Source organism: Protopterus annectens, chromosome 3.part1, assembly GCF_019279795.1.
Source record: "Protopterus annectens isolate FY-2018-M chromosome 3.part1, PAN1.0, whole genome shotgun sequence".
Taxonomy (NCBI): domain Eukaryota; kingdom Metazoa; phylum Chordata; order Ceratodontiformes; family Protopteridae; genus Protopterus; species Protopterus annectens.
Window position 1 is genome coordinate 695,187,073 of NC_056732.1, and position 26,264 is coordinate 695,213,336.

The 26,264-nt window shown below is 39.1% G+C and overlaps 1 protein-coding gene across 1 annotated transcript in view; it reads right to left on the reverse strand.

Moving 5' to 3' along the window:
• TMEM71 (transmembrane protein 71) overlaps positions 1–6,807 on the reverse strand; it is a 449,505-nt gene extending 442,698 nt beyond the window's left edge. Inside the window, exon 1 of the mRNA XM_044067053.1 lies at positions 6,686–6,807. The gene's annotated coding sequence lies outside the window, so the exon portion shown is untranslated. The remainder of the gene's footprint in view (positions 1–6,685) is intronic.
• Positions 6,808–26,264: the final 19,457 nt, after the last annotated feature.

Below are 26,264 nucleotides of genomic sequence, written 5' to 3' on the forward strand. Positions count from 1 at the left end.
GGTCACAGTAAAGTATTCCCACTTAAACGCACAGTAGTCCTGTAAAGCCAAATGAATGGTTGTTTGGTATAATCAAATTACAGCATAGTGAATCACTTTCATCCACAATGAGCTCCTTTGCCCAGAAATTATTGCCACTTGACTGATTGTATACACTTCGAATTGTCTAATGAATATAAAAATTAGTGCCCGCAATAATAATGCTTTTCAAATTTGTTTCATACAAACATATAGTAGCCACAGTAAAGTATTCAAATTTGCTTTACTAAATGCACACTAGATCTGAACAGCCTGATTAACAACTGAATAATTTAAGCAACAGCAGGGTCAGTCACTTTTAGCCACATACAGCCCCATGCCCAGCAAGTATAGCCACTTTCAATGACTGTGAAAAATAAATAATGGCCATTATAATGTATTTAAGATTTATGTTATACCCCAACCACCCCCACTCACAATAATCCCACACATTCAGATAAATGTATGTAACTTGAGCAAATAACATCAGGGCCAGTAAAGTGGCTATAATTGCTAGGTATGGAGTCTGTCTTTCTGGATGAATGCATATACCTATGATTTCCGAAGATAATAAAATAAATTACAAAAAGGCCAATAGTAATTTATTTCAGCTCTGCTACACACAAACACACAGTAGCCACAGTAAAGTATTCTAATTTGCTTCAAGCAAATACACATGCTAGTGCTACAAAGTCAGAGTAATGACTGCTTTCAGTCTGAGCAAGTAACAGCAGACAGGGTCAATTACCTTCATCCACACTGACAACCCCCATATCCAGCAATTATAGCCATTTTGAACCCCCATATCCAGCAATTATAGCCGTTCTGTTACTCTGTACATCTCAGATGTCTAACTGTAATTTAAAATACTGGGCTCAGTAATGTATTTCAGCTTTGTTTCACAAACACACAGTAGTTCTGTCAAACCTAGCGCAACATAGATGCTTATCTGTTTTATCCTTTGTAGTACTGCATGGCAACCAAACTGTATACTAGTATCTGAGATAGGAAGCACAGCACCAAGACAACCTAACCAACTGCAGAAACATTCTTACTGATAATTCCAAAGTAAGCAAAAACTCAGTAGCCAGGAAACGCAATTTGCTGTAATTTGCTTTCTATTTTCTTTCACTGATTACCCACCTCATGCATGACTTTTGTCTGTTATTATATTTTTCTAGTAACTGGGATCCCAAAGAGGGTTGTGGTCCTGGATAATTGCCCAGACTGCCCCCCACTCCCACAATATCAGCCCTACTGACACCCTGCACATGGTCACTATCCATGCTAATTTATGCTGCAAAATGGTCTGTCTATGAATCCCAGCCACTGGGTCTGTAAGTTATTTTTGCATGGCATACATGCAGAAGTCCATGTCTGGAGTCAAACAAAAAGTGAATACTGAATTGATTAAAAAAAAGTATTACATTCTTCATCTTTCACATAACTGCGGAGATCACCAAACAAGCTGACATGCATATGCATCTTCTTTCTAATTAAACAGAGTTCTTCTTAACAAAATAAAACAGTCTGTAGTATAAAGTGGAAAATGCATGGTAAGCCAAAAATACCCAGCTTTCCATGTCAAATACTAAAATCAAAAATACCAAATATCTGCCAGTATGTAGCACAAACTAAATGGCAATTAGCCTAGCTATTAATGTCATATTCTAACAGTCTAATTCCACTGTCAAATAATCAAAGCTTCCTATATTTATTTTTATTTATTTGTTTATTTACATTTGTTAACTGGGAAAGTCCGACTGGACACAGGTCCTTTTTCACCAGAGGCCCGGGGAGAAAAGCTCCCATTACTAAGTAAGCACAGAATACAAATAGTAGTAAAACTATAGAATACAAATACCTTAGGTTTTTACAATAATAAAAAGATTACAGGATTACATGGTTTGTAAAACAGAGCCAAAGATGTTGGGTAACACAATGAATAATACACAGTAGACAGTAATGGCAATACAACAGTAAAAGTCCATAGGGTTTGATATGTTTTACCTATATGGTGTGATGCAATCAAAATCAGGTTTTGGGAGGGTGACCTATAGCAATCTCTTTTCACAGTGTGAGAGAAAGAAGAGGTTTCCAGTGGTAATAAATGAATTAAAGAGTACATGTGACAAATGTCCCGGGTGATAAGGAGATGCTGATTCCTGGTTAACTGTATCTTACAGGAGAACTAGAAAAATATTAAGCCATACACAAACAGCACAAACATTAGATGATGGCTGAGATGTAGTGTATTTCAGTCTCATGAAATGAACTCTACATTTGTTGCAAACAGCAAGAAACTATTTGTTGTAGGAAGAAGAAAAGGCCAACACAAAAGCAAAAGGATCTAGAAATGATAATGTGGGCATGAATCACTTCACTCCGTTAAGGATGCCATTTTACCAGCTAGCAATATGGGGCTGTAAATACTGAGGTGTTTTTACTCCACAACATAGTAATTTAGCACTGCTCAGGTCAAGCTTCAAGTACTGCATGTAGTTCTGAGTTTGTATTTATGAAAGAATATAAATTAGGTTTAGTGAGATTTGTACCACTTCAAGTTCACACTGCGTAATGCATGGCTAACACTGCAAATTTTCAAGGCTACCTCATTTCATGGAGCAGCACACTGTAATTTAAACAGGTAAACTTACACTGCAACCCTGACATCTACATGCTATAAGCTGGGCTTGTATGTGCTAGTGAAATTCCATGTACATGGTCCCTAGCTCCTGCAGATTCACACATGAAACATCAAGGGTACATGCATATTCACAACACATACATAAACCTGTCAATTGACAGTTAACCACTATGGTGAATGCATGTATGCATGCATTAATCACCATCTTTTTTCCTGAACCAGGGTCAAATTTGGAAATAGGGAGGTCTGTTTAGGGCAGGTGGTGGCCCTAGAAATATAATGCTGTAATCAGGGGGGTTGTGTGGGAGAGCTGGACAGCATAGATAGATTTGCTGTAAAAGTACTGGCATCAAGGTGTGAACTGCAGCTGCTAATTTATGTGCCATGTGGTTAATGGCCCTGTCCAGGTGTGTGAATGGGGAAGTACATGATAATTCCACATTCAGCTGTGACTAGATCAAAAATATAAACAAAATGGCATGTTGCAAGCCACATTTATGTTTTATAGGCACCTTTGTAAAGCGTGGCATGTTGCTTTACTCAATTATCTTCTCCTGTACTGTACAGAAGTACATTCAAACATTTCTGATGTGCAGTAGATATAGTTTATTAAAAGGAACACATATTTTGTAATATTCTTTGGTTATGCCTACTAAGTTCAAGCCATGGTTGTCCATCCATTGCCTACTAAGCACATCTGATCTCATCCAGGGTCAAAGGTTGGTGGAGAAACACTGAATGGATGGGCTTTATTAGGAGTTATGCTCTATCCAACTGTTTCTTCTTTCCTCCCCTGTGACATGCAATAATTATCAATGGCCAGAAGTTTTGGATGCTTCTACACTTGAACCTCACTGTGGAGCTACATGTGCCTGCTTGCTGTAGATTCTACTGTCTCCACTCGTGGCTGCCATGTAGAGCATAAAAACCTAGTAGCTTGCTCAACTCCTTTCCTAGTCTCCCCCTCTTATGGTCCTCCTGCAGGTAATACATTCAACAAACACAACTTTCTGGCATCAAAGATGGGAGAGCTTGCTCTGTACTAGAAGGTCAAAGATTTCTGAAGTCTGTATCAAATGTTCAAACAAAATGCAATCTGGGCAGGCAGGCTAACATGACACACCCAGAATGCTGTTTATAAATTCAGCCCCAGGTGGCTGTCTATAAATTGCTACAGGATAAGAAATGTATAATAAAAAGAAGATCTAAGCAATGGAGGGTTCATTTTATGAAGAAAGGTAAAAGAAGCTGAGCAAGTATTCCTTACAAGCGGAAAATAAAGAAAATGCACTAGTGATACCTACATACCTAATCAAGTACTCAGAAAAGAAGCTGTTCTGATGAAGGAAGGTACAGAGCACAGGGAAGGGGAAGAATCAAGTCAGACGTATGCAACCTTTTCTTTATGTAAGAGTAGTAAGTATGTAAACTTTCTATCACAGATGATTGGCTATAAGGTTCTGGTTGTGATAATACTTAAGTACCAATAAATCTATAAAAAGACAGAAGGAATAGCAGAAAGAAGATGAGGAGCTAAATGCATGACCAAACAGACTGACAGCTCAAGAAAGCTTTTTAATTTGAAATGTGAAATGCTTGCTTCTTCACAAGTTACATCTGCAACATATCTAGCATGCAGGCAGAGAGTAAATATATGAGCTACTGATTCTTTACCTTCACAAGTTATATCTCCGGCATACCTAGCCTGCAGGCAGAGAGTAAATATATGAGCTACTGATTCTTTACCTTCACAAGTTATATCTCCGGCATACCTAGCCTGCAGGCAGAGAGTAAATATATGAGCTACTGATTCTTTACCTTCACAAGTTATATCTGTGGCATATCTAGCATGCAGGCAGAGAGTAAATATATGAGCTACTGATTCTTTACCTTCACAAGTTATATCTGTGGCATATCTAGCATGCAGGCAGAGAGTAAATATATGAGCTACTGATTCTTTACCTTCACAAGTTATATCTGTGGCATATCTAGCATGCAGGCAGAGAGTAAATATATGAGCTACTGATTCTTTACCTTCCATAAAAGTCTGCTTGTACTAGTTAGTGATACTTGTAAACAGTGCTGTATATGTATTATAGATGTGTTGCTCACTCATCCTCTGTGGGATATAGGCCAGAAAGGCTGATGACAGTTTTTAATCAACTATAGGTATAAGAGTCTTGGTTTCTAATCATGTAAAGGCAGCTACTACTACAGGCCTGTCATACATTGCACTGATGCAGTTCTTGGTGACAAAGTCCTTCATCATTTATCCTGCCACCTTCTACCCTAGCAGGAACTGCAATGGCTTTTCTGATTTTTTTCTCTTGCAGTCCTGGTGCATCAGTGGGACAAATGTCTTTGAAAAGTACTTTATTATTTTGAATGGCATTGCCCTACTCCACAAATACACAAAGCAAAGATGTATGATACTGCTCTTCAGAAGGACATGCTAAACTGTGCAACAGCAGTGTGTGCAAAAAACTAAAACTGAAACAATGGTTAGTTGGGGACAAGCCTCTCCCCTTTGCACCTCACCAAATTACGTATTCTAACTTAATGTTTGTGTTGCTGTGGAGAATGAACACAATCTGTCATTGCAGAGAAAACAGGTTACGCTCACCTCTGAGGAGGTTCTGCCTCAGAATTAGAATAAATAATTAGGGGAGGTAGGGCTATAGTCCCTTGTATTGGGAGGCGTGGGTGGGGCTTACCCATGCAAAAAATACTTGTTGGCATGGTTATACACAAATGGAATTCTAAGACAGGCTGTCATTTTCACATATAGCAGCAGCTTTCAAATAAGAATCAGAATAATTTCAAAAGAACTGCATATACCATATGCAAATTGACCAGACGATGCATCTGCACAGCATCCTTAGCAACTAAGTTGCTAAATAAGTATACCCGATGTGCCTTAGAAACATGTTCTTTAATAATGCCCTTTATCAAATTTAACATGATAAAAGCAGGACTGAGGAACACTGTACTTCACACCATACCTTGAATGCAAATTCCCACTGAATTTATCTAATAGCTGTTAAATAAACCTTGTTTGCCTTGCTACACCTTTACATTTCACACAGATCCAAAGCTACTAGTCTCCTAACTCATATATTCGTTAATTTTCGTGTACCTAATTAATCCTTAGCTAGAGTGGCTCCTGGCAGTCAATGGGCATAATTAAAATAATCAGTCTTGAATGGGAAGAAAGTCTATCACAAAACACAAACACAAGCGCACACAATTACGTCACTTGGAAGTAGGAGGAAAGTGGTGACCTAAGTAAAAATGCAAGATATGCAGATTTCACACAGGAGGCACTTCAGGCTGGAGCCAAATGAGCGAATCAAAACCTGGAGTGCAACACTAACCTGTACACCACTGCGCATACTCCAGTTAAAGCAGACCTTTGCAAAATTACCTGAATAATGCACAAGCTGTGACAAAGAAAAGCCGAGGCGTCCTTTTAGTAGATTTGACCCCACGCTACTCATAATTCTTTGAATCAACTCTGATGTCCGATTCCAGTAGTTTTCTAACTTGTGTAAACTTAGAAGTTAACATAATCAAGAGACTCCATTATCAGTTTCCCACCGCTTAAAATTCTTCACAACCCATTTAACATCTCACACAAAAACTTACATGAAGTTCTCACAGGACCCGTTATTACTGGAAGGGATACATAAAGTAAATACAATGCAAATAAAATATATGCGGATGCATGCATCCACATCTATGCATACTGTTCACTTATTAAAAAACGCGTGTTAAATGTTTCATTTTACTCTCAGCTTTATTTCTTTTCCAGCTGGTCTTAGCCGTCTGCTTTTCTTGCAAATGTTCAAGTTTGCACGGTATTGCGTGCCGAAAACTACGGTACCTATTACGCTAGCATCTTACACAAACACTTGCCAAGCAATACAGTGTGAAACCATCTAGCGAAGCGACGAGCATCTAAATGCTAAAGCATTTGAAGTAACGTGTGCTACAAGTAATAAAAACCGCACAAAAAGCTACCTGTCAATACAAACTGCTTCAAAGTGCACCACCGCTCTTTATTAACAGCTGCCACTCAAACACGATAAAGTAGTTACAATCACAGAGCACTAAAGTTTGATACTGATGGGCTGGCCCGTTTGAAAGTGTTATTGTTTTTACACTCCGTCATCTGTAGCACACAGCGCCACCAACCAGAGAGCTGGCTGATGACAGGTAGGTGGGGCCGAAGCCTAAAAAATACAAGCATTTTAAAACCAAGTTTCAAACCATCACTTAGTGATATTTGTTTCCGTTGTCACGCCCTAATACTGTAATCCATGCACCACGAATGTTTTAATTTCAGAGCAGACGTATCCGTGATGAAGCAAAGAACTTAATCAATATAATAGTAACCCTTCAAAAAAATGTTGTGTCCCATACATTGCATCCCCAGACAGGGCACAGTATTTATCTTTGGAATTCTACAAATAATGTGCAAGTTTAACAAACCGCTGCACATAGGGTTACCACCTGTCCCACTTTGCGAGGAACAGTCCCTCTTTGGGCGGTTGTGTCCTGCAAAAAAATTGTAAAAATGGCAAATGTCCTGAGATTTTAGGGCAAAGCTATTTCCTATATTTTATGTAATAGTTGCATAAAACAGTTATTCTGTATCCAAAACAACTAAATGTTATAAGAAACACGATAATTATCAAAAATGCTACATGAATAAGCTTTTATTTAGGCAAAAAAGTGAAGTACTGGCCGTGGGTATGTTTTTGGCCTGCAAAATCTGATGTCTGTACCACAATTATCCCACTTTGGCCATTTGAAAAGGTGGCAACCCTAGCTGCACAATCAGCTATACTACAAACGAGTGCCTTTCTTACAGGAGGTTGGGTACCACTCACTGGCAAAAACACCGTGCCGTTTTAGCTTCCTAAGTGGCAGTGCAACGCGTAACTCACTGCCGTGAATGGCATTGCAGTACGAAATTTATGGCAGTTTGCCATTTGCTGGGACTACAGGGATGCCAAACAATTAATCTGAGCGCTGTTATTGACCTGTGTTTCAGACACTAATTTGTGTGGCAAGAGAATTAATCCCTTCGTGAGACTTAATTGTCTAATGAGTTTTCGTAGGGTTGTCACCTTTTTAAATGAACAAAGGTGGACATTTTTTTGTAGAAATGTGAGATTTTGTAGGACAGACCATACCCACAGCTGTTGCAAACTAATTATCTTTATTTTTGCCAAAATAAAAGCTTATTCTTGTAGGATTTGATTTAATTATGCTGCTTCAGATAAAAAGTAAATTGTTTCAAATACAAAATAATCGTTTTATGCAGCAGGTAAAGAAAAGTTATGAGATATTTTTTGTCCCAAAATCTCAGGTCATTTGCCAATTTTTCAATATTCTTCACAGGACACAAACACAAAACTGAAAATACTACACCGTAAATGGCTTTGGGGAGGCAGGCACTTGCAATACCGATGTGCTTATTTTGGAAGAGAACTGAGGCCGTAGTCTAGGGCTCATCGTTGCACTTGTGTGTTTGTGTGTGTTGGGGGGGGGGCTCTGCAAAGTCCGCATGTCTTTTGTGTGGGTTTTCACTAAGGTGTTTCGCAAAAAGTGTAGCGAGGCACACTCAAGTGTTCTCAAATTAGTACATTTTTGTCTGAGCATCCCCAGAAACATTATGGATCAACGAGCATAGAATGCTTACAACTGTCTCATGTGTACAGTTACCTCTCAAGTATATTTTAACCATCCTATGACCTTCCTAGTTGAAGTTGTTAGTAAACCATTAGTTTGTGTTCCACATTTTGCCCATTTGTTCCACATTACGAAGGCTAGTGTTCCTCATTTTGGAGATGGAAGGTTGAGGGCTATGGTTATGCAAAACATGCTTATCTGATAATAATGCACCTCTAAAAACAACTTTTTATGTGTATAAGTTGCAACAGCTGAAAATAGTGTGCCCCTTTCTGTGGTGTACAGGGGCAACATTTTGAGGGTCGATCATATTTTTCAATGATAGTTGCTAGGTGGGTGATGGGGGCAACAGCATCAGGTTTCAAATACAAAATAATTGTTTTATGCAGCAGGTAAAGAAAAGTTATGAGATATTTTTTGTCCCAAAATCTCAGGTCATTTGCCAATTTTTCAATATTCTTCGCAGGACACAAACACAAAACTGAATATACTGCACCGTAAATGGCTTTGGGGAAAAATTTGAAAAATATGATCGACATAAATTATCCGTCTGCTAAAAAAAAAAAAAAAAGACAACATGACAGATTAATTTGTGCTCCTTCAAACAGTCTGTATGGATGTTAACTAGTGATCCTCCAAACTCCGTGTGTTTGTCAACTCCAGAAGAAAGGTCACACCTCTCAATCTGCTGACACTGAAAATGGGAACAAAGGCCATTGAAAAACAGGAACATTCAGCCAAAAATCTGGACATCTAATTGGCATACAATCTGAATAGCAAATAACACATAACTCTTCCTATTTTCAATAGAAAGGTGAGATACTACAAGAAACACTTAAAAAAAAAACTGACAATGGCAGAAATGATGGGAAATATAAGCACATTATCAGAGACACTATACAATCTGTGGACTTTAATGAACTGTATTGCAAAATTCTACCACACAAGGTCATTTACTTTTGCTTCTGAAAAAGGGAGATGTATGTATTCTTGCATTAAATTACTGGTGTCACCCACATGTTGATCTCTTATGTATACTGGACAGCTTTAACAATCATGTGTGATGAAGGGGATTTAGAAAATTATGTAAAAGGGTAAATCAAACCTGAAAATAAGGGCATACCGCCAAAAATAGGGATGTTATAAATTAGGTCTGAAAATGGGAATGTTCCTCCATAACAGGAACAGTTGAGAGGTCTGAGATGGGTCAAAGGACTAAATGCCAGGAGCACTTTTTGTTAAATATTAGTACATGTGATGCTCTTGCTATACAGATAAACAGCTCTGCTGGTCTCTATCAAATGGCTCACAGTCTTTCCTGTTAACAAATAATAACTCGGCTGGATAAAGGACAACAGACCAAAACTGGAGATGTTTTTTTTTTAAATATTAATACTACTGACTTAGAAAGTTGAAGAAACAAGAAAGTTTGATTAATAATCATTTTCTGAATATTATAAAGTGAATACAGGAGCATTATAACAAAAAATTCTAAAGCGAGTTGCAACAGAGTTATCCATATATTCTCAGATCACTCAAGTGTACCTCATTATAAGGGACTTTCCTCATAGCTGTTCCACATTAAAAGGGTCTATCATAGATTCATTTTAAGACCTTTTCTAAATATCTATGGTAAATAATAGTGAATCATTCTGATTAATTAAAGGAACATTTTATGCATACAAAGTAACAGATTTTAGCCATCCTATGAGCTTCCTGGTCGAAGTTAACTGTTAGAATGTGTTACACATTTTGCCTATTTATTACACATTATGAGAGGCAGTGTTCCACACTTTGGAGATGGAAGTTTGAGCTATATAGATATTCTTACTGCCGCTTATGTGAGTCTAAAATCTTTCTCTAAATTTCCTTTTGATTTCACCAGTGTAATGTAGATCACACATACAGATCAAAGCATAAATAAGTCATGGTTTTAGCTGAGTGCATGATTTATTTTCAGTGCAGGAACAGACTGTTTACTTTATTACCTTTATTAATTCTAAATAAGAAAATATACCAATAGAACATCATATTCATCCAGTGAACTTCCCCAGCCCACCTAACAAAGGTATTCCAACAAATAGCAATAACAACATTGTTTGGGGTGGGTTTGTACACAACAGTCTGTAGCATAGTTGTTGTCTTATTGCCAATTACACATGCATCCTTACCACTCACTCCTTACATCATCCTGCACCTTTAGACCTACTATTATACTACCCTTGTCATCTACCCTCTTTACTTTTATGTCCTACAAATCTTCAAGTATACCCCATCCTTTCCCTTTGTTTTATCTCTGGATCATTTTTCCCTGGTTCCCGTCTACTTTCTTTGCCAAGTAACATTTTCCACTGTTGTTGCCTGTGTCCTTTTTACCTCATCCTCCTTCATCTCTTTATCAGTCTCAATCCTCAGCCATCCTGACATAAGCCAGTCAATTTCTGCTCACAAAACCACTCTTCTTTAATTCCATCCGAACTCAGATAACCATACCATCCACTGTCTGTCTAACCTTTTCCCACACACCCCTTACTAACAGCTGCCTTCTGCAATCTTCTCACCCTTCTACATTCCCACCACGTATGCAAGCTCCATTGTGTACTCCTATTGGCATATCTATATTTGCCATGCTGCAGGAAATCCTAATTTTTCATTTGACAAGGTGACTTATACAAGCAACCGTTAAGCTGCACCTGTGGATCAACCACCAGACTTACCGCCATTAATCCTTTAAACATCATCTCTGTTTTTATCTCCCCAGTATTCTCTGCCCTAGTGGTGCAACGGTTAGCATTGCCACCTCACAGCAAGAGGTTCTCCAGTTCAATTCTCGGCTGGGGTGCCTTCTGTGTGGAGTCTGCATGTCCTCCCTGTGGTTACGTGGGTTTCCTCCGGGTGCTCCAGTTTCCTCCCACATTTCAAAGACATTCTGTAGGTGGATTGGACACTCTAAATTGGCCCTAGGCATGAGTGCACACATGTGTGTGCCTTCTGTGGAAGGTTGGGCGCCGGGCTGGCAACTCAACACCGTAAAAAACTCCACTGCCAATAATGAGCGGACAGGTGATCCGCTGTGGCGACCCCTAACTGGGAAAAGCCAGAAGAAGTATTCTCTGCCCTGTTCTGCATATTCTTTCCTCCATCCTCCTACAAGCCTTTCTCACAATTCCCTGCTCTTCATTTCACTTAATTACTGATATAGACATCCAGTTTCCCCTAACTTTACTGCCCCATCTGTTTTATGGTACCCCAAATTCCCATTCTCCTCTGCACTTTTCTTCTTCCTGTTTATCTACTGCTGAACCACTAATTGCACCCCTTCAACATCATAACCTACTTCCTCTCTCAACCCCAAACTTACTCTGGGTCACATCTCATACTTTAAATGTAATGTTCACCTTGTTTCACGCATCCTTGATACAAATGTGGAATAATAGATAGCATCCTTACTGTGAGCTGGCATGACCGCTGCAACATTTGTGCATTTCTTTTTTTGGATGTACAATAAACAACACAGACACTTTGGATATGCTTGCAGCTTCCATTAGGTATCTGCTCTATTTCTAGAAAGAAATGTACTACATGACATGCCCTTTATTTAGCTAAATATTAACATTTTTAAAGAAATATACACCCATATATTTCAACCTCTTTTTTCTAGTTATAAAATATGCCTTTTTAAACAACATATGAATCAGCATGCATTATGTTATATTTATAATTCAAATTATCCTTAACTTTACATTAAGAATATCATGGGCTTTTTACATCACAATTAGATATTTATTTACAGTAAATAGGCATTTCAAGCAATGCAACTTCCCAGTCTTTTGAAAAATACTTAGGTCTTCAACTATTGATGTATCTGGTTGGTTTCTTCAATGGTCTTCCAGCTCCAGAGTTTTTAATAAAGTTATTCAGTCTGGATATCCGCTCTTCCTTTGGGACAGCTCTTGCAGCACAGCAGTTATTCTTGTAGACATGCATTCAGGATCCTCTACATGCAATGCTTTACTATTACATTTCTAAAAGTCTATTTTAGTGACAGCACCGGATTTGACTCTCTTGAAATTTAATGTCTTATGCAAATGTGTGCAGCTCTGTGTATACAGCTTTCTATATTCCCCTCATATAACAAAGGCTTTTGGTCTAGCTGCTTTACAACTATCTCAGCTTCAGCTACAACTTTTATTATGACTTTTGTATTCTTACTCTGCTTCCAGTGAATAAAACTGGTAGCCTTATTTATGCATTTTTTGCTGCCAAAGTATTTTTGTAGCTGCTTATTTTTTTTCCTCAGCATTCCCTTTATTTTCTATTGATTTTTAGCAACCAGTAATAGAGCTGAAGAAGGTAATTTGCTTTTCAAACATCAATCCATTAACATGATTTAATCCTTGCAGTAGAATATCCCTATACTCCAGTACTGTGAAATGATAATCCTTATACCTTTTGCTGTTACTAATACTCTTTCTCACAAGGTTTTTCACTATTTATATAATTGAATGTAGTCCATTAGACTTCATGTGATTTATACTGGACATTATATGTCTAACTTCAGTGTCATACATAATTCTGAATTGCAGACTTTTGTGTTGTTGAACCACTGTTGGATATAAACAACACTGGCTATTCTCAAGAAAATAAAGTTTAATAATATACTAATTGCCTTTGTTGAGCCTGTCGGTTTGATCAATTCAGGGTACATAATATGTTGCCACTATGCTTGTTGTTTCACTAGGACTTGAGGTTGCCCCCGACAAAGAAAGTGTGCAGCTGTAGGACTGTGACCTGGATGAGAGCAACACACAAGGTATCCTGTCAATGAAGGTGAGAGTCATGGTGCCCACATGAAGAGGGGTGGTGGAGTATGGTGCATATTCAGATGCAGGTGTGGATTATGTTCCTGTGATGATACTCATACATTGCCAGTCCTGGTACATACCATCCACTTACATTAGACAGCATTGCCAGTTAGTGTGTTGATGGTACCTCTGTCATTTTTCTGCATGAATGTGGACATGGTGGTGGTTTGTGCCATTGGAGCCCTCATCTGGCCAATTATTTCAGTGTCTCTGGCCTCCATGTCCTTTTAGATACCATACACATCACAGCAATAAGGCCCAAGACAGATTGGGTTGCAGAGAATTGTGTTTACATAATACTGTTGAAAATTTCATGATTGAGCCCAAGTGCAGCTGGTCTGTCAGGTGTAACATGTGAGATGTGACATCAGTGCACACCATTGCATGGCTGCAAAATGTTAGGTATACTCACTTCAAACTCAGTGCATGTGTCTGCTGCCACAGCTGCAGAGGGAGCATTGCTGGTGTTTGAAGCCATGGGAATCCCTTCTCCCCACTCTGGATGATAAGTGCTTACACTATAGATTCTCTTGTTTTTGTGACGGAGAAGCCACATCTTTGGCCTGTATTGATGGTGGCTGCACACCCAGTACATTGACAGACAATGCCCCTGTGTTGTATGAAGTCATCATCAGCCCCAGTAGGGCTACCAACATAACCCTGATATTGTGGCCCAGTCTCTAACAGGTATCATTGTACTGTGCACTGCCCTGTGAATACAGAATAAAATACGCATCAGAGTGAGCATTGGTACCTGTGCCAAAACTGTGCTCCTGTGTCATCCATTCCAAGGGTGTCCATGCAGGATGTACCCTACAAACCTCACCTACCTCTGCTGCCATTGTGACATGGCTATATACCTGACCTACCTAAAACAATTCATAGCCAAAAGGTGGTTTGGTCAGCTTATGGTGTCTATATGCAGTGCAACTGTGCAGAAATGTTGTGTAAGAGGTATTAACCTGGTGCATTACTGATTAGACCAGTGAAGTGTGTGCCCATTGTGATGTCAGTGTCAAATCCAAGGGAATATCAGAACCAGTTACCCTGCAAGGACACCCAAAAATCTTTTATTTCTGTCAGCCCATTTCTCCTAGGAGGCCAACCCCATGGCTAACCTCTCAGCTGCTGTAAAAATTTTAATTTTCTTTGTATGGTGTATATTTTCATAACACACTGACAATATTGCTGTGATTGCACCCCCACCATGGCTTTTATGTCCTGGGTCACTGTCTGACACACCTGGTCATGTAAAGGCTAGTCAGTCCCCTCTCTTCCTTAAAAGTGCCATCCATCTGTCCTACATGCTTGAAGCAGGACATGTTAAGCAGGGCTGAAACTGTCTACCATCTGCCATCCACCTCATCTTCCAGGCATGCAAACACCTTTGAGCACATGGCACAAAAGTAAAGACTGTATATCATTGGATTGGTAGAATGGCAGCTACAAACAAAGGAATAACCTCCTTAGATCCCAGTATGATTAAAGAGACAGTTGTGGAGATATGCTATATGTCAGTTGCAAGGATGTATCATACATGCCAACAGATGTGTATAGGTTAATGCCTGTCATTTTGCTGAAAGAATGGCAATTCAGTGTGGTGAAATGAATGAAATACTGTTTAGTTGAATAACCATTTTTCTCTTAAAGTCTGTTTCATTGAATATGGCATAGCTACATCTCATTCTGAAATACAAAAGTAGAATATGTAGAAATATAAGAAGAAGCTTTATCTGGTGATTGGTGTTAACTGTACATAACCACAGCTGCTGTGGTTTCTTTTTGTACACTGAGGGCAATTCCCATTGTGTGGTATTTTCAATTTTCTCCCCAGCTGTGCAACCATGGAATTAGTATATTTAAGTAAGGGGGCGTGGAGGGAGAAAAATGTTTTGAAACATAGGATCATAGGATCATAGGAATTTATGAGGAGAATGGCCCTTGGGCCCTTACAAGCCTAGCCAAGTTCTACCCTTATTTACACAATCAGCACTTATTGCCCCTGTCCAAGAGGGACACAGGTGGAACCCCTGGGGTGAATTTATGGTTACCCATCCATTCATCCAAATTGCATTTGAAGAGGGCCAATGAGATACTCTGTTTGACATGAAGTGGGAGTCTGCTTCAAAGGTGTGGTAACTTCTGGTAGACAAATCTGTCCTTCCATCAGGTTCTATTAATGCCACATACCAGGTTAAGGTCTTTAAACGAGGAACCTGTGTGCCATTTGGCTTATGGAGATGCAGCATTTCCAGTAAAGCAGCGTCACAGATTGCCTTGTATGCAAGGCAGAGATCACCTCTGAGCAGTCTGCATGAACAGAATAAAGTGACAGAGATTCTGTTTCATACAGACTACTCAAAGGCGATATCTGCCTTGCATACAAGGCAATCTCTGACCCTGCTTTTTCCTTTGGGTGATTTTCAGTGTATAACGTTTCACTTATTTGGAATTCAGGTAAATGTTTTTTCAGTTGAAAGGGCTTTCAATCATTTGAACATAGTTATTTGAGATTCAACCAAATGAGCATTCAAGCACTTCTCATATAATCATGTAGAGTAAAGCAGGCAATTCTTCTACTGACTGTTGAGGTTACCCTGATAACAGCAAGTAATACGGCCTTACTATAGTGCATTGTGGAACATGTGTCTAAGCATATCTGTACTATACTCACTACCATAGGCCAACTTATACTTAGGACAGAGTGTAATAGTGACAGGCATATACTGGGACAGGTTATATTGTAGGCCACCTTAGTGCTAGTACCTTTGACAAACATGAGACACATGCAGGCACACATGTTCCTGTTGCTAGCCTTTTGTAATGTGATTTCTCATGAAAGGGTGCACATCCTTAAGACAGTAGGCAAAACACAGCTTACTACATATCTTCAGAGTAATATGTGCCTTCTCAGACTGCCTATAGATTGAAATAATGACTCTGCTCCCCCTAAAAGTGCTGCCTAAATATACAGTGTAGCCTCCCAAATCTGCATGACTTAGCCTGTAAAATGGCAGTGCATCTGTAAAACTACTGAAGTATACACCTATTAGTTCAGCACATAGGCACATTATCAAGAGGCATGAAAGCTGATGTATCTCTGAACTTTGCTACAGTGCACCTGTGGCATAAGTGTAACATACTACTCCTGCTCACCTTACATAGTTTGTGGCTCCAAGATCAGGATGGAGATCTGCACAAGCATACATGTCATACAACTTTGTGTGGAGTCATGATAAAGAGCGCATGTTGTAGAAATGATTCACAACCTACCAGTTTATCCTTCATGAAAGTGGCACCATCTTCAGAGTAGATGCAGGAGAAAAGTAGCTTCTGATAATGCTTGCTGGAGTGCACCTACACGGTTCACGAAGGAGAGCAAAATTATGTTTTATCTCCTTTGCAACCTAACAGGTTTCAATGATGGTGCACTTAAAAATTGGATGCCTAGAGCCTGGCACTGTGGTGCATGAAGAATGCGGCCAAGTGTCCATGGTGTGATTAGTGGCCCTGGCACTGGAGAAGCCAGGATTGAAGGGGTGCATCCAACTCACCTCTCTTAAGGGGTGGCTAAGACTCCATGCACTCATGGGCATACAGAGCTGATGCAATTTCCCTGGAGGAGATCAGGAAAACCACCACTCCTGCACTGTAGCAGCAGCAGCAGTGATACTTGCAGAGAACACTCCTTGCAGAAGTGAGGGGCTGTCCTCTGAGGTTAGAGCAGTGCATACCCCTCCTCAGTGCTCACTGAGTGTACGTGTTGTCAAGTACATGGGATAGGGCCATAAAATCAAAAATCTTGAACCACCCTGATGGCTATGTAAATGACGACTCTTCCCAGTCAACCTTTGTCCTGGTGATTGGGAATGAATGGGCTAACTGACCAGGAAAGGGACTGGTGGAGAGCAGACAGTGATGACACAAACTGAAAAAAGAAAGAAAGAAAGAAAGAAAAGTGGATGCCAAGTGTGGCCTAGCTGAGGGGTTGTTTTTAGCCACAGGCATCATGAAGGTGGGAGAACAGTGTACGCATTGCTATGATCACCTTTGGTGTAAATAAAATATAGTAAATAAAATGAAATGAAATGCCCTAATAATTTTGTAATTCACCCTCAGAGGTCACAAACCACACTGTAGTTTACTATGACTTCAAGTAGCTATTAATAAACATTCTATTCTAGTCCACTCTTTTCAAGGATTTCATCCTGCCACTTTACTTTTCCATTAAATTAAAATAATACAGATCTTTCTGTGGCGACTAACGGGGAAAAAAGAAGACACACACACACAGATCTTTCTGTCTGTCATGAAGTTTGTAGAAATAAGACCCTTTATCTCATTCTCAGGCCAGCATGATTTATTTTTAGATGTGTGATAGTATGTAAAACACATAATGAAAATGTTTTCACTTCTACTCTGTAACAAATATTTAACTTTCTCAGGATTCTGAGAGGTAGGCACCAGCTATTTGTCATGATTTGGTGGTTGCTCTTTGATGAAAAATATATTATTTTATACAGTTTAATGGCCCTGTTACTCCCTAAAGGAGTCTATTAGACATACTCCAATGTTTACCATAATATCAACATTAACTAGAATGTTATTTTAGCTGGAATTATTTGGTTGCTAGGAAATACCCAACTCCTACCCTCCATGTCTGCTTTGCTGGAAATGTTACTGTCATCTAGTGCAGTTGTTAGCTGTTTTGAGTTCTGGAGAGCAGGCCCCAGGCATTTGCATCACCACTTCAGTCATTTTATCATGATGACCCTTGATATTTGAATAGCAGTACCAGGCATCTGCCTTGATAGAGCACAGGGAGTAAATGTAGCAGTGCTGATGTCTGCCTTACAATTTGTAAAAGCCTTTTAACTATCCTGATACTTTCTCCTCCTTGTTTTCATGGTGGCAATACAATCTACTATGGTTTACTGTAGGAGATAAGTACAGAATTAATTATTTTCCTAACTCAAGGGAAGTTACTACTATGGATGCCTGCTGAAATTCTGAGGATTGTGTGACTGTATTCATTGGAATCACAGAACTGAAAGTTAAATCATGGAAAAACACATAGCAAAAATATAGCAAGTCTGAAGATGCTGTACATTGGAATGTTCCCCTACTCTGAGGTACAGGCATCTCAGAGTTGGCATATATAAATAGCAAGTGTGTGAGCTTTGTAGGGAGCCCCCATTGCTGGGTGTACAGGAGAGTGAGGCCTCCCCCCAAAATACTTTAGAAGGTAACCACTCGCTTTGGAATTCACTGTTTTTTTAGAGAATCATAGTTTAATTTAAGAAGTATAAGGACCCACAGGATTGTGTCTCATACTTGTAATGGGGAGCTGAACAATAAATCTGTCTGGTTACTTTCTTTCCCTAAAATGGGATTACTAGATTTTTCAGATTTCACTGTGGGTACAAATATGTTGTGTCTTTGTCTCTGATATCTGATTTGCATTTCACAAAGGAATAATGGATTTAGATGTTGTGAGAAGATCCACATCAGAAAAGAGGGCATTATATACTAACATTCTGTTAAACTGTATGTTAAGCTTTGAACATCACATGTGATGGTATAAATGCTGATCCTGCGAGAGGTTTTATATACGTATGTTTGCACTGCATTACTTTAGTACCTAATGTTAGTGAATCATACAATTGCTGTTTAAGTAGTTGTTACCCAAGAATATTACTATTGCTAGCTAATATGGAACGAAACGATCTAGATATTTCAAATGCAAGCCCAGCATATAGTTTACCATGATCTAGACGTGGTCCAAGTGTGAGTGCTTATTACTGTTTATTCTTTCACGGCACATTAATGATTTTATGGTGATAGTTTATAACCATAGTGTACAGCAAGGAGTGATTAGCATAACTATGGATTATTTCCAAACTCTGCATTGTAAAACATTACTGCAATCTATTATCAAACAGATTGTCTAAATTACTGCTGTTACCTAAAAGAGCTGTTTGTGCAGTAATGCTCCACTTGGAGCTTGCACTCAACTTCCCAGGGACTGCTGGTTGGTCCACAGCTGTACATTGATACATCTGGCATTTGCTCATTTGTCTATCAAGTTCTTCACTTACGGAACTTACTGTTTCTATCACAATGACAGTGTTCATTCTTGGCTGGCTTCTGCAGGTCTTTTAAACTCTCTGTATTTGAAATAGCCTTTGATGGTATAGCCTTGCATTCTATTTGCATGTTACTCCTTAATTATTTCAGAGTCTGTTATGTTTACTTGTGCTTTTACTGAGTTTCATTTGTTGAATGTTTACTGTGCTTTATGCTATTCTTGTTACCTTTCTAATCAGTGTTTTGTTATAAAACACCTTAAGAAGTTGAAATTGGAAAATGTGCTAAAAGGTTAAGTACCACTTCCACAAATCCACTTCCTTGTTGTAAGCACATCGTCTCATATAATCTGGAATCCTACAAAGTGACATTTTCCCACTCCCCATCCCTCATGCTAACTTGTTTTGCCATGTGTTCCTACTTCCCTTGGTAAGGTCCAAGGTTGCCTTACTACGTACTCTGTACCTCTGAACTGAAGTCTGTCCTATGAAATCAATATGCCCCCCCCCCCCGGCTCTGTGACACAGGAGGCTAAAACCCCGACTGCAACCCAAAAAGCCTGAGTTTGATTAGAAGCTTGGCTGCTGGAAGAGCTGGGGAAGGTAGGATGGGAAATTACTGGCTATGGTTTGCCCTTCCATGGGAGAGTGTTGTAGCTCCTTGCTGGCGTCTCTGTCAATCCAGTGCAACAGATGGAATACTAGATTATATAAAGCATGTGTTGTTATTGCAAGAGATGTGCATTATGGCTACCAAAACCAGTGATGGTAGCCCTTGTCTTTGCATGCATAGAAAGTGTGCACATATTGTGTAGTACATATGTACATCACCTCCTGTGGTGCAGTTAGGTCTGAATATAGAAACATCCCCATTACTCATATCCTAGATGATGTGAAGCTTATGAGAGGTATGCATCATGTAGCTCCCCACCTAGGGGTACCAGTGTAGGGAATAAGCCAGACTTAGCTGGGTAGGAGATGAATGTAAGTGCCCTCACTGGAACAGTGCAGAAAAGACAGGGACATGAAGCGCCCTTATGGCTATTCAGATGATGGTCTTCTCTGGATATCTCACCCCATACTTTACTGGTTATGCTCTAAGTATGGAAGTAGAATGGTCTGTCTAATTAGGGGACAGTTTGATGGTCACCAATTATATGGGCAAAAAGCATACAATTAGAAAAAATAATAAATTAATATACTTACCAACAAACATCCCGCAGATATCATAATTATTAAGCTTCTAGTAGATTTATCTTCACATATTCCCCCAAACCCCTGAAGATAACATATTGCAACCTTCATGTCATCCAAACGTAGACAATGCATTCTTAGGTAAGCTATACATTTCATTCCACAATCCTTACCCCTATCACTACTGGCAAACATAGTCCCCCTACCACCCATCAGAACAGTAAATATCAACTATTTACTGATTTACGTAGTGAAAATTTGTCACGAAAAGAGATACTGCCAGCACAGTTATCTGGAAATTTGTAAATAATTATATGTTATTGGTGAATATCGAAATGATCTGTGTAAGATGCTTGTGTTGCAACTGTATTAGAACTCTATGTTATGTGTATATCAAACTGCTGGTACAGACGTGTGTGTTGAAAAAGTATTTGTAAAGTACTGAGCTTAAAGATGTATCCACAGTGTATGCAACTGGAAAACGATATAAATGTACATGCACTATTGTAACTGTTTAAAAGTATATTTTAACAGTGGACACTGGAATACAGGAGGTCAACTTCAGAAAAATAACTGAAATGAAATGATTTGCCATAAAAAGATGTTATCTTTCAGTTCAGTGCAGCAACAGACACAATGTATATACTAGGGAGCTTTCTCTATTGTCTTTAAGGTGAAATAATTACTAGTTTTGAAATGAGAAACAATATAATTGTTTTATGACTTCCATAATCTGCATAAGATCTGAGGTCTATGTATTTTCACAAGTAGATGCTAAATCCTACCAGTTGCCATCAGTGGTTATTTTGGGCCTGGGAACTAGGAGTCAGATGACAAGCAATAATGTCATTCTGCAAGTTATCACAGCAGTAATATTTGAAATATTAATTTGGGAAGTCTGTTAGTGAGAGACAGCATTCTGCCTTTGAGCTGACAACAACAGCTAGAAAAGATCCATTCACCACATTTGCCTTGCTTTGTAAGTAAATTAACTAGGGTATAGTAACTCTGTTAGATATAGTCAGGAATATAGCAAAGCTTACCTTAGATATTTTTCTTTATTTATTTGAGACTGTTCTGCAATGCTGTTTTAAATATTTCCTGTGATTTTGAACTCTGATGTCATTGTAAATATATATTTAGTGTTGTCTTGTTCTTTTATTATTTATTATTAAATATATTTAAACATTTCAGTGTGGCTGGTCTGTCTAGAGATATTTAAGTTCTGAGAGTACTTGCATATTTATTTGGTAACACTGTGGGCCATTCCTAATAGCCTTGCTCTTGGTCAAACTACCATTTGTATTAATACTAACATTACACAGTAAGATTGGACAGCCTTTGTTAAGGGCCTTAAAGTAGCTGATAAGGAGTTGGCTGTTGGCAGTGATAACTACCTTATAGTCTGGGCAAAAGGGGGCATAGCTAGTAAACCTGTGCCAGCCTTTCCCAGGTGTGTGTGTGTGTGTGTGTGTGTGTGTGTGTGTGTGTGTGTGTGTGTGTGTGTATAAATCAAACCTCAGAGAGTGTGTGTGTGTCAGCTACTTGGGCAGGGACACAAAGCACTGGTTGGAGAGAGAGGGTGCTGGAGGTCTTGATTTGGCCACTCAGCTGAGATCTCTGTTCTATAGCTGTACCAGTGGGGAGTTATATTGGGAATCTGGAGAAAGAGGGAGAATCCAGACCCGGACTGACTGTGGTTTCTGTGTGCTCTTAAGGGAAATTGCACTGGATGTAAACAACTGTATCTGGTAATACTGTGTGTGTACCTTGTCATGGGTCTATATCATTTCATTGAAAACTCATTTCATTGAAGCTTAATTAATTGACACATATTCACTGAAAGCTCACTTCACTGAAAACTCAATACACTGAAAGCTCACATCACTGAAAACGCATTTCACTGAAACTCATTTTGTTGAAAGGTATATATGGCCTTTTCCCCATTGTTGTGCGAATCTGGAGTTAGTTTATAAAGTAAGTGGGTGTGGGGGGGGCTATATTGTAAATATTTTAAAGCATATAGATGGATACTTACAAGTGTAATGAAAGGATTCTTCCAGAAGACAACATATAACCAATTTATGTGGGGGGGCTTCGCCCCACCCCACACCCCCCTTACCTTATATACTAACTCCAGGATCGCACAACAGTGGGGAATAGGCCATATATACCTTTCAACGAAATGAGTTTCAGTGAAATGGGTTTTCAGTGAAGTGAGCTTTCAGTGAATTGGGTTTTCAGTGAACTGAGCTTTCAGTGGATATGTGTCAATGAATTAAGATTCAATGAAATGAGTTTTCAATGAAATGATATAGACCCCCTTGTCATCATCCTCTCAGTGTATGTCCCCTAGTAGTGCCAGGGGTGAGGACTGAGGCTCCTTGAGTACTGGTTCAGTGGTGGGGTGTCACAAAGCTCACCAACCACATCAGATCATAGCCGACTTGTGCTTCTAAGCAATTTAAAATAGAAATATGCAACTGAATTACTACCCAATTCATATTTTCAAGTTCACTGCCAAATGGAAAGTATATATCCTGTATGTAGTTTTCTTCTGCCAAACGATATCATCTAGAAGTGTTCTAAAAAAAAAAAAAATGACACGCAAGTCTACAAGTCTTAATTTATTGTAATAAAAAGAGCCAGCCGTAGCATATACCCATTGTTGCACCTATAACATTCCTGATAATGAGGTGCAGAATAAAGGAATTGCAGTAGCATTCAGTTGCTATTCATTATCAGTTCCTTTAGCAATGTATGCATATGCAGCAAAACTATTACTAGTCTCTGTGATTTATTTCATTAATGTACAGTACTGTAAAATTGTCCTGCTCGATAACTGTGATATTCTACAACATGCAGAAGATATACATAATAATTGAACATAATTATATGGACATAATATGACATACAGCACACTAAAAACTACTCCAGACAGCAATATAGGCACTGTTTCTGTAGGTATTTATGTGAGGAAAAAATAGTCTCTGCTAACAATGTAATGAGATATGAGCCAATTGCCTAGATTAATAATGCACTGATTTCACTCAACCATGTGACATTTCCTTATCACTCAAAATCATGTATTGTACGATTTCACTCTCAAAATAACAATTTCAAGTTGCATATCTTATCAAAATAAGACTTATCTTGCTTATGTCCACTCAGATATGCACTTCTTCTTTTGGCTTTTCCCAGTTAGGGGTCGCCACAGCGGATCACCTGTTTGCTCATGATTGGCAGTGGAGTTTTACGGTGTTGAGTTGCCAGCCCAGCACCCAACCTAACACAGAAGGCACACACATGCACACACTCATGCCTAGGGCCAATTTAGAGTGTTCAATTCACCTACAGCATGTCTTTGGGATGTGGGAGGAAACAGGAGCACCCGGAGGAAACCCACACGACTACAGGGAGGACATGCAGACTCCACACAGAAGACACTCCAGCCAAGGATCAAACCAGATTACCTCTTGCTGTGAGGTGGGAACGCTAACCACTGCACCGCCGTGGCTGCCCCCACTCAGACAAGCACTATGTTACCCAAATATACTGATTTGACATAATTTTACCAGTATGATGGGGAAATTCTCCTACTCAATAAATGGCACAAAGTTTTTAACAGCTACCTGAGCTCCCACAAGCCTAGGCAGATGGCACCACAATTAAATGTCATATTGGAAGGACAGAACTGAAATAATTCTTTCTGGAAGTCCTATTTGCTGAAGTACTGTACTGTCTAGAAAGTATTCATTGCCTTGCTACTTTTATGGTGCAGTAATTTATTAGATAAAGTACATGCATCCCCTAAATGCATAAAACAGGAAAAACATCTGTCTATAATAAACTTGGATATTACTGTCTTCTTGAGCTTGGAAGGTATTTCATTCATCTTCTGTGAGTGTGTGTGTGTGTGTGTGTGTGTGTGTGTGTGTGTGTGTGTGTGTGTGTGTGTGCGCGCGCGTATTTTTAGACCTCTATACACAATAAGGATAACTCAGAATATAATAACACTTTGCAAAATGCATGAGGCTTGCTAAGTTATATATTCCTGGTGTATTAATATAAATAACAAAATTGGTGCGCTGATGTACATTTCAAATGCTAATGCGTTGCTAGGCTTGTGAACTGCTTGCATTTCTTTTAGAACTACCAAAATTAAATCCTTAAAACCAATGCTTCTGATATTCTAGAAATATAAAGATATTCGGTCCTGATTATTACAATAATTCTTTACTGTGTAATGTGGGCTTCTATGATCCGACATCAGAAATGATGAAATGGTACAGCTTTTCAGTGATAGCTTTCAGAAGACCCTCCCCTCCACATTATGAATAAGTGTTAGAACTGCAGAATTAGAACTTGTAATCTTCTATGGAGCACTCAAGAAAATTAAGCTGTTAGGTAACATGGAGACTATCTGTGAGCCATTTAGCACCAGACAAAACTGCTGACCTCCAGTAATTTGTGAGACAAGAAGTCAGGACATGCTCTCCTTACTCTCTAGCAAAATAAATCAAATCAATATAAACAATTCTCAAAACCCCCAAAAGTGTCAGAATGCCATCGATCAGTTCCTAAATGCTATCTGTATGTCTTCCGCTTCTCCATATCCTCAACTTAACAATAATCATGTTGCTGCCCTCTTTGAACTTCACTTAAGGGTCTGAGTTCAACAAATTTCCAGTAATGATTATCAGTGTATCACTGTTTCACCATCTCACTGGCAGTGCCCTGTCATTATATTTCATACTATAATGCCTTGCATAGTCTGTGAACTTCATTGCAAACTGAAACCTGGATCAGCATCCCCTGACAATTTACCCCCAAGAACTTTTGAAATATACAATTAGATCCTTAGCTTACCCTGTGCTGGTTTTAATTACCCTGTTGATCAAAGATGGAAGGGTGTTTGCAATGTGGGGAAAACGCCCTTGTGGTTCATTATCAAACAGACTGTACCTCATCTGTTTTCAGCTACTGTCACAAAATTGCTCTCTTGCATTAACTATTAAAAATTTTACAGAAATAGAGGGTGAAGATCACAGCATTCAGGAATATTCAGCTCAGCCTGATATGGGCTTACTCACAAACTGCAAGGATGACTCCACTAACTACTTTGGAGGTGGGGCACAATCCAGCAAATGAAACAATGCTTCTTCACCCTGCTTGTGACCAGCATGTTCTATAGTGCTTAGTGCTTGGGCCTTTACTTTTCATTGCCGGAGGACTGTGGTGATGCCAAACTAGTTCAGTGTGCTGATGATGCTACTGTACTTTCTGCCAGTGTGTAAGATACTGTCTCTGCCTTCAGTTCTAAACTGCAGAGAAAATTAAAACTTCACAAACAGAACTCTCAGATCAAAAGAAAACTTCTCACCGTTTTTAAACCCACCAAGTCCTCTGGCTAAAGCCTTTATTCCCACTCAGTAGCAAAAGTTTAGAACCCACTACCTTCAGCTATCAGAACTAACCCTAACCTGTCCTCTTTCAGACACTCATTAAAAGAATATTTAAGGAAATCCTGAATCTGCTCCTGATCCAGTCCAGAGTGCATTACTCCTTCTATCTCCTTTTTATCATTCCCCCCTCTAATGCTTCTTTTGTTTCCAACTTCCAGTCCTCTAATAAACTCTCCTCCCTTCTATCACTTCTTCCTGCTTCCTAGTTCCTAACCCTTTGCATCTAGTACTTCTTCATGCTTTCAACTTCCCGCCCTTCTCCACATGTATAACTGCTCCAGCATTAAACTCT